Below are 9,715 nucleotides of genomic sequence, written 5' to 3'. Positions count from 1 at the left end.
TCGGCCAGACGCCTGTCTGAATTATTTATGCTGCATGTTGTGCGTCTCCACGGGTTGCCACTTGATGTGGTCTCTGACCGCGGATCCCAGTTTGTGGCCAATTTCTGGAGGGCATTTTGTTCCGATCTCCAGATTTCTGTCAGCTTGTCGTCAGGCTACCATCCGCAGTCTAATGGGCAGACTGAAAGTGTGAACCAGTCCTTGGAGCAGTTCCTCAGGTGTTATGTCTCCAAGTGTCAGACTGACTGGGTTGCTCATCTGTCCATGGCGGAGTTTGCCTATAACAACGCGGCTCACTCTGCTACAGGGATCTCTCCCTTCCTTTGTGTGTATGGGCATCATCCTAAGGCCAATTCTTTTGACCCCCTGGACTCCACGCCTGGTGGTTCCTCTGTGGTTTCGGTCCTTAGAGGTATTTGGCGGAAAGTGAAGAAAGCCCTTGTGTCTGTGTCATTAGTGACCAAAAGGGTTTTTGATAAGCGGAAAAGACCCTGCAGCTTCAAATTAGGAGACTTCGTCTGGTTGTCTACCAAGAATTTGAAGTTGAGACAGCCATCTCATAAGTTAGGCCCCTTGTTCATCGGCCCTTATAAGATCACCAGGGTTATCAATCCGGTGGCATTTCAGTTAGATCTGCCCCGTTCTTTGGGTATCAATAAAACATTTCATTGTTCCCTTTTAAAACGGGCGATTAGTAATCCTTCTTCCAGTGGAAGACCTTCCCCTCTTCTGATACGTGGCCAGAGGGAGTTTGTTGTTGAAAGGATTCTTGACTCGAAGATGGTTTGGGGTCGGCTGTCATTTTTGGTGCACTGGAAGGGGTATGGCCCGGTGGAGCGGTCGTGGGTGCGCAGTTGTGATCTTCATGCCCCCAGACTGATACACTCTTTCTTCTCGCAGTTCCCTGATAAACCCGGTGGTAGGGGTTCTTTGACCCCTCGTCAGAGGGGGGGTACTGTTAGGGTCTCCTGCCCTGTGCTGCCACGTCGGCAAGGCAACCGGGAGACAAGTGCTAGCGGAGTAACCTGAGCGCAGCTGATACTCCGGTTCGGGTCTTTTGCTGTGCAGTGGTTACAGGCTCTGTGCACGGCAGGGGATCCGGTGCTGGTTTTTGTGCTCACAGTCTGTGAGGTCTGAGTGGGGCGTGGACAGCACCTGCTTTATAAGGCCTCTTCTCAGGTTAAGCAGATGCTGCTGAATCTTTGTTGGTTAGTCAGTTCCTGAAAGTTAGCCAGTACTGTGTAGCTTTGAATTTGTTGTTGCTTACTGCAAATAGGCCTGGGGATTTGGTACTACACTCTGCCAATCCAGACCTAGCAGTAAGACTGGAGTCAGTCGTTTAACTTGCTGGGGTTCTTTTACTACTCTGTGAACTTAGCAAGTTTGCGGCTGTATTCTAAGACTTGCCTGCCTAAATCCTGTCTCACTGTGCAAGGTATCAGGTGTCAGTTTAGTGGCAGTAAGCTGAACCTGTGCACTGCAAGTGAGAATTAGGATTGTGGAGACTCTCCTTGTGTCTTTCATTCCATCTCTGACCAAGGAGTTTACTGCCACACCCGTTGGTAACCCTTTAGGGTTTTGCTGTTGCCCTTAGCAACAGCATTTCGGGTTCTCTACGTATTAAAACACAACATCTTGCTTTTCCCATCTGAGCATTACTAATACTAGGGAGACACCCAGTTCCTTAGCCTCTGGGCTTCTCTGTTCACTTTGTGTGTATTTTGTTACCCTATCACCTTCTGTGTACGTAATGTCATATTCCCCAGTCTGTCTGTGAGTTCATTTGTTTTGCATACCTATCCGTTCAGACACCAGTACATTCCTGCAGGCACTGGTGTGCATAACAGTTCAAACACCAGTACATTCCTGCAGGCGCTGGAGTGCATAACAGTTCTGACACCAGTACATTCCTGCAGGCACTGGTGTGCATAACATATACACTCACCTGTTGTCTGACTTCTGGCTCTGTAAGGGGGGTGACGGCGGGCTGTGGGAGTGAGCACATAGCCGCAGCTAGCGTTCAGTACCCTTCAGGAGCTAATGTCCTGTCAGCCAGAAGCAGAGCCATGGAACTATTCAGGAAGTTGGTTCCTACTTCTGCCCCCTAAGTCCCACGAATCAGGGAGACTGTTGCCAGTAGTTCTTCCTGAAAATAAAAAAAAACCTAACATAAAGTCTTTCAGAAAAACTCAGTAGAGCTCCCCTGGAGTGCATCCAGTCTGCCTGGGCACATTTTCTAAACTGGGGTCTGGAGGAGGGGCATAGAGGGAGGAGCCTGTTCACACCCTTGAAAAGGCTTAAAGTGCCCATGGCTCCAGCGGAACCGTCTATACCCCATGGTACTGAAGTGGACCCCAGCATCCTCTAGGACATATGAGAAATTTATTTTAGACAGCATCACCTTTATTTTAACTAATAATTATTTTATACTTGAAGGTACTTTTTATCTACAATTGACTGGCACTGCCATGGGCACCAGGTTCACCCCCAGCTACGAAAATGTATTTATGGCCCACTGGGAAGAACAAGTAATATTCAGTGGCGGTCAGCTGGGGTTGGACCTGGTGCCTTGCAGCGTTTTATAGATGATATTTTTATATGGAGAGGAGGAACACAAGATTTAGTTAATTTTTGTGATAAACTAAATTCAAATGATATGTCCATTAAACTAGCTTTTATTACTAGCCAAATTGATATTGTCTTTTTGGACCGTGAAATTTATGTAGATGTGGGAGTTTTAAAAACCCGGACATTTAGAAAACCAACAGAATCGAATAGCTTTATAGAAACTTCGAGCCTACACCATTCTAATAGGCTGGAATCAATTCTGTTTAGTCAAGAGAAATTGTACTGACAGTATAGTTTGTAATAAACAACAAGATGGCCTATCAGAAAGACTTATAGCAAAGTGGTTCTCGATTGATTTACTAAATAAAACTAGAGAAAAAGTAAATACAATGGAAAGAGACGATTTGTTAAAAGTCAAATCCCCAATGGAGGATAAAAAGGATGAGAATAAATTCCAGTGGGCATTTATTAGCCAATTCAATGCTAAACATAAAGAAATAGAACAAATCTTTAAGTCAAACTGGAAATTGTTAAAACAAGATCCTCCACTGGGTAAGGTCATACCTGATAGACCAAATTCATCTATAAGAGAGCACCGTCATTACAAAACCACCTAGTAAGGAGTAATGTTGAAATTAACCCCAGACAAAGTATTAGAACTAAGGGGTTGCACCATGGTGGAGACTGTTTAATGTGTAAAACCGTTAAATCTAAAGATAGGAAAATCACCAATTTGGGGATTAACAAAAGGACGGTAGAAATAAAGGAATTTATTACTTCTCATTCGAGAAATGTTGTATAAGTTCTTGAATGCTTGTGCGGTTACTTCTATGTGGGTAAAACCACAAGGAGTTTAAAGGTTCGAGCAGCGGAACATATTTACAACATTAAAAAAGGTCTACTTACTCATACGGTTTCCTCTCACTTTAAGGAATGTCATATGTCAAAGGAGTGCAGCATCAAAAGCTTTTGGGGTATACAACAAATACAACCCCATTGGAAAACACGAAATTTAAAAATAAGATTATCTCAGGCTGAGATGTAATGGATTTACCATTTAGGCACCTGAAAGGATTCCTCCTTATTTCCTTAACCCTCGATGTGATAGCCTCTTAGACGTCCGTGAGTGTAAACCTTTTATGCTACGAGTAACATGCACAACACAAGCAGTAAAGATTCACACTGTTTATTGTTGGTTTAACAAAAGTATATAAAAGAAAGGATTTAGGGCGTGTATATCCAAAGTCAATAACTAATTGGACAGAACACAAAGGGGGCTAACATAACATGATTGGCTAGGAACTGCCGCAGTGGAAGGATATGCATATATGGGCAAGTTGGTACTCAAATAGGAAGGTTATTCACACGGTATAAAAAAGATAACAGACAAGGACAGTAGCAAAAATGTGCTGGAACATTAAGTTCTATAACACAAGCAATTCTATGACATTGAAGCAGAGACGAGCTTTAACCCTTTCAATCCCCTCTTAGAATCATTATTGTTATACTATATGATTCTTGCAAAGCTTACGTCTTTCTGCACACCAATGGCGCAATTTTTAGCCTGAGCGGGAGTTGCAGTAATTGTTGGGCATTTTAAGAAGGGTTAATCGTTGGGTTAATGATGTTCCGTGTTTATCCTTTTCATCTAAGGCTTCAGCGGGCTTATAGCCCCATGGGGTACCTGTGTTCCAGGCAGCCGCGGACCATGAGCTGCAATCATTTCCCCAGTTATGGCCTGTAACGCAAATATAAGGTACCTCGGGGCTTAGGTTGTCTGTGGGGTCAGCGCGGATCTGGTAGTCAACAGACTTTTGGACAACAGCTAGTTGGGGGAATTGGAAATAATCTAGTATGTAGGTTGCAGTGTATGTGGTGGAAGAGTTATACCATAGTGTCAGTTTCCCTTATTCTGAGTTATATCAACCTCAGTCATTGAGAGGGGAAAATGGGCCAGTAGGGCTATCAAGATAGTCCCCAGGGTAAAGATAGGGGGCATTTTCTTCATCCTCCTCTGGTCTTCTGTCTTCGCTAGGTGGGAGGTCAGGGCTGTCCGCCCCTGTTCGTACCTCACTGGAAACACCTGTTTCCTCCTCTAGGTCTGGTCTAGGAATTTTCTTTACTCGGGAAGCATGGATCCAGGTGGGACTCTCTTCTGTCAGGACTGCGGTTCGGGTTACAGCAACGACTTCCGCCTCTGGGCCATAGGTGAAGTCTCCTCGGCTCTTGCTGCGGGGGAGGATCTTCACCACTACTCTGTCTCCGACCTTAAAAGGGTGTGTTGGTTCCTGTGGATTCAGAGGGTTTTTTACAAGCGACATCATGTTCAATCTCATCAAGTTTGGTTATGAGGGCCCTGACATACTCTTCCCTTATAAGTTCTAGATCTCCTTCCTGTATCATCAACGGTTTCTTAGCCCAGGGTGTGGGGAAGGGTCTACCCATTAGTATTTCAAAGGGTGAGTATCCTAGAGTTTTCTGTGGGGTCATTCTGATTTCTGCAAGGATAATGGGAAGGACCTGCTTCCATTTGTGGAAGGTACCTCCTGTGGCCTTCCTTAGTTTGTCTTTGAGGGTCCTATTCATTCTTCCTACGACCCCTGAACTCTGCAGGTGGTACGGGATGTGAAACTTCCACTCCACCTGCAGAGCTTTTACTAAGGCCTGTGTGATTTTGGCTGTAAAGGCTGAGCCTTTATCACTATTTATTTGCAGGGGGCACCCCCATCTAGGGATTATTTTCTGTGTTAGGATTCTAGCTACTATCTTGGCATCCTCTGACTTAGTTGGGAATACCTCTGGCCAGCGAGAGAACATATCTACAATGACCAGGGGATATTCTTGTTTACCTGTACCAGGGATATGGGTAAAATCAATTTGTAAGTGTGTAAAAGGGGTGGTGGGGTATTCAAGATGCTGGTGTTTAGCTTTATTAGGGTTGTTAGGGTTGTTCCTGAGGCAGGTGATGCATCTGCTAACATATTGGTCCACAAGTGATTTGGCATTAGTAACATAAAAGTCATTGGTTAGTAGGAGGAGTGTTGTGGCTTCACCACGGTGACCAACACCACGGCAATGGGCAACGAGCAAAGGGGCACCGGACCGGGGCACACAGGGTTTCCCCTCTTTGCAGATTAATCCTGATTTAGGATTTTTTCTGCAGAATTGGGTAAGTCCAGTCGGAGAGATCAGTATTAGTCGCAGCAGCTTGAAGTTGAGTGAGCAGATGGACGTTGTCAAGGGAGGAACATGCTCTAGTGAGTGCAATGAGTTCTGCAGCTTGCGCGGACCGATAAGGTATTGGTAGGGCTTCCAACACAGTGTCAGGGAGGGTGACAATGGCATAGCCAGCCTGGTATGTATTGTCATTGGGCCTACTACAGGAGCCGTCAACAAAAACTATGTCTGCGCCTGGTATGGGAACGGGAGACATGTCAAGTCTGGGAGAAGTTTCAGCTTCAATGGAAGCAGCACAGTCATGTAGGTCGGGTGGTTCATCCTCGGGACCTTTCAAGCCTAAAAGGGCATTGAGAATGGGTGCAGGGCCAGAAGAACTAGCAGTGTACTTGATGGTAAGGGTAGGGTTACTCAAAAGGAGTACTTCATATCCACTAAGGCGTTGTGCTGACATGTGCTGTGTGTGTAAGCCTTTAAGTATTGCCAGGACATCATGTGTGGTGTGGAGTACTGTGATGTGGCCTAAAGTGAGGGTAGTGGCCATTTCTGCAACCATTGCACAGGCTGCCAAAGCCCTGAGGCAGGCAGGCATACCTTGCACAGACACTGGCATGACTTTGGAAAAAAAATGCCACGGGGCGCAACTTCCCTCCATGAAACTGTGTGAGCACCCCCGCCATGGTTTTACAATTGTCCCTTGCATATAGATGGAAAGGTAGTACACAATTGGGGAGGCCAAGTGCCGGACTTTTATCAACATACATTTTAAACTTTCATATGCAGTTAACATTTCTTGTGACCATTGTACAGTTTTAGGTTTGTCCTTCAGTGTGGCTTGTCTCAAAATGTTATCATAATAAGAGCAATCAGAAATCCACTGTCTGCAGTAATTTACCATACCCAGGAAGGACAGTAGTTCCTTCTGGGTAGTTGGGGTGACCAGGCCCAATACAGACTGTATGCGTTGTGGACTGATTTTCCTCTCTCCCTGAGTGAGCACAAAACCTAAGTAATCAACATGCTTTTTACACCATTGCATTTTTGTTTTGGACACCTTGTGTCCACATTCACAAAGCCAGTTTAGTAATGAAACACCATCCTCTCGGCAGGCCTCCTCAGTTTGACTACAGAGCAGCAGATCATCTGCATACTGTAGCAGGACTGAACCATGGTGAGGTTGCCAGGGCCCCAATGTGGCCTGGAGACAACAGGTGCGTCAATAATCTGCACCAGGTAAGTTGTTTACCCTCAAAAGAAAAGGCAAAAAGTAATTGTGTCTGTGAATCTACAGGTATGCTGAAAAAGGCATTCTTCAAATCAATTACAGAGAAGAACGCAGCATCTGCAGGGATTGCAGAAATGAGTGAGTTTACATCTGGAACAATTGGTGCAATTGGGACAATTAACTGATTGATCGCTCTGAGATCCTGTACAAATCTTATACTGCCATCAGCTTTGGCAACAGGGTTCACAGGAGTACAGTATGGTGATACAATATGTCTGAGAATACCCTGTTGTAAGAATTGCTGTATCATGGGGCGGAGACCTTCTATAAACAGGTTGTGAGTCGGGTTTGAGATTGGCCTTATATGGTGTGCATGAGATTAGGCCAGTGTCATATGGACCTTCCGACCAAAGAGCGGGGTTTACTTGAGCTAAGTCAGGCATTGGTGGGTATCCCATTGACTCCCATTGAAGGAGCAGTCTTTTCCAAATCACCATCATATAGGTCAGAACACAAAACACTGGTTGTTGCACCGCTGTCCACAAAAAAGGGAACTTTACTTCCATTTATAATAAGTGGCAGCAGAGGTGAATCTTTCCCTGACTGCGGGGTTGGTTCTGTCTGTCAAAGCGTCTGGAGTTCTGATAGTTATGAGTGAGTGCAGGTTTCTTTACATCAAAACACCCTGCAGCCTCTTTCTCATACAGATGTTTTTTTTTTAAATCTATCGTACTATCAGAAGTCCAGGAAGAGACGCTTTGCTTAACAGAAACTATGACAGAAGGTAGAAGGTTGTTAATGAAGGTGGAAATGAGTAAGCTTTCTGAGTTAAGCAAAGGTAAGCCAGCGTCATCTGTCCAGCAGTCCTTAAACCTTTTCCAAAACTCAGTAACAGACTATGAAGGTTTCTGTTTACAAGCTACAGCGACAGGCAAAGAAGCACAGGCAAAGGAGCACGGGTTTTAAAGACTTCCTTCATATGTGTATAGCTGCGTCCTTTGCAAGCTTTGCGCAAATAGGATATACAGCCATCGGGGGTAATGGTGGGCTTGGGACAGTGTTTTACTATTATCTAGACTCTGGGTTACTGGTGCGTTAGGGATAGAGCTAGTGGACGCATTTTCTAGCAGTGGAGTTGGAGGCGATCCCATCTGGCGTGAAAGGGTTACTGCTGCTAAGAGATCTGTGTCTTTAAGCGCAGGATATATTGGAATGTAAGGGGGAGGCGAGAGGGATTTCAAAGATTTACAGTTTCTCACTTCTTCGCTTCTGTGCTGTTGGGAACTGATATTTTTAATCCTCCATATAGAAAGGGTAATTACTGCCTTCCCATGGGAATGGGTCCTGTCCTGCTTTCTCTGTCTACCCTGCTAAATTATCCACCCAGGGATCAATCAAATAATAATCAGAGGTAGAACTACGGGCCACGTATTCTTTACATGTCTCGGAGGGGGGTATACAGTTTTCTTACTCTGACCAGAGCCCATAGTAAAAACACAATTTCCAACAACTTTCTATGCATGCATCAGCTAACCAGTTAATTAGTTATTGACAATATCACAATATCATCTGCATAGTACTTTAACAAAAAACAATTGATAGTAATAATCTGTACGTTTACTCACCACTCGTACAGGGACTTGGAAATGCAGCGTATTGTGATAGGAAGCAAGAAAGTTATAAGGGTATTCAACAGACGTGCACTTACCACGCGTCAAGCTGAATACATGAAACTTATACTCTAATATCTGTTATGGCCATAACATAATAGACAATCAAATCGAGGTAAAATCTACGTTATGTATAGACTCCCAGGTCTATTTTAAGTATCCCAGATACTAACGTCTTTGGAGAATTGCGCTTGGACCCCCGGTCCCTTCTCAGACGTATCTTTAAGTCCCAGACATTAAAGATGTTTGGTCACGTGTTCCCAGAACACTGACACGGATTCAGCTTCAGTGTATGACCGCAATCCCGTATGGCAAAGACAGACAATAAATTCTCTATCTTACCATCTGGGGACGATCAACTGAATCGCGGACGGAGCCCCCACTTGAAAGGATTCCTCCTTATTTCCTTAACCCTCGATGTGATAGCCTCTTAGACGTCCGTGAGTGTAAACCTTTTATGCTACGAGTAACATGCACAACACAAGCAGTAAAGATTCACACTGTTTATTGTTGGTTTAACAAAAGTATATAAAAGAAAGGATTTAGGGCGTGTATATCCAAAGTCAATAACTAATTGGACAGAACACAAAGGGGGCTAACATAACATGATTGGCTAGGAACTGCCGCAGTGGAAGGATATGCATAAATGGGCAAGTTGGTACTCAAATAGGAAGGTTATTCACACGGTATAAAAAAGATAACAGACAAGGACAGTAGCAAAAATGTGCTGGAACATTAAGTTCTATAACACAAGCAATTCTATGACATTGAAGCAGAGACGAGCTTTAACCCTTTCAGCACCCTTCTACCCAAGGGACTAAACGGGGAATTTTAATTAAACTGCTTTTTAACTTGAATTTTAATTCAACTATTTGTCTTAGATTATTTAATGATCTTTTGGGTTTGCACTCCTTTATGTTTTATGGTGTTCTGGTGCCAAAGTTGTCAGTCATGTCATTTTCCTGTGTTTGTTACTAATTATGTTTCTATTTTGAGGTACTGCGCTGTATTTTGAATAGATGTGGACATTATTATATACTTAGTGAATCCTTGTTTGAAACGATAACATTGAACT

The 9,715-nt window shown here is 44.1% G+C and overlaps 1 long non-coding RNA gene across 1 annotated transcript in view; it reads right to left on the bottom strand.

Annotated features, from left to right (window-relative positions):
- Nucleotides 1-3,738: 3,738 nt before the first annotated feature.
- Nucleotides 3,739-9,715, bottom strand: part of LOC135011329 (uncharacterized) — a 29,716-nt gene continuing 23,739 nt past the window's right edge. Inside the window, exon 2 of the long non-coding RNA XR_010210439.1 lies at nt 3,739-4,856. This is a non-coding gene — a long non-coding RNA (uncharacterized LOC135011329). The remainder of the gene's footprint in view (nt 4,857-9,715) is intronic.

This window comes from Pseudophryne corroboree, chromosome 2 (assembly GCF_028390025.1).
Source record: "Pseudophryne corroboree isolate aPseCor3 chromosome 2, aPseCor3.hap2, whole genome shotgun sequence".
Lineage (NCBI taxonomy): Eukaryota > Metazoa > Chordata > Amphibia > Anura > Myobatrachidae > Pseudophryne > Pseudophryne corroboree.
This window is presented reverse-complemented; position numbering and strand designations above follow the sequence as displayed.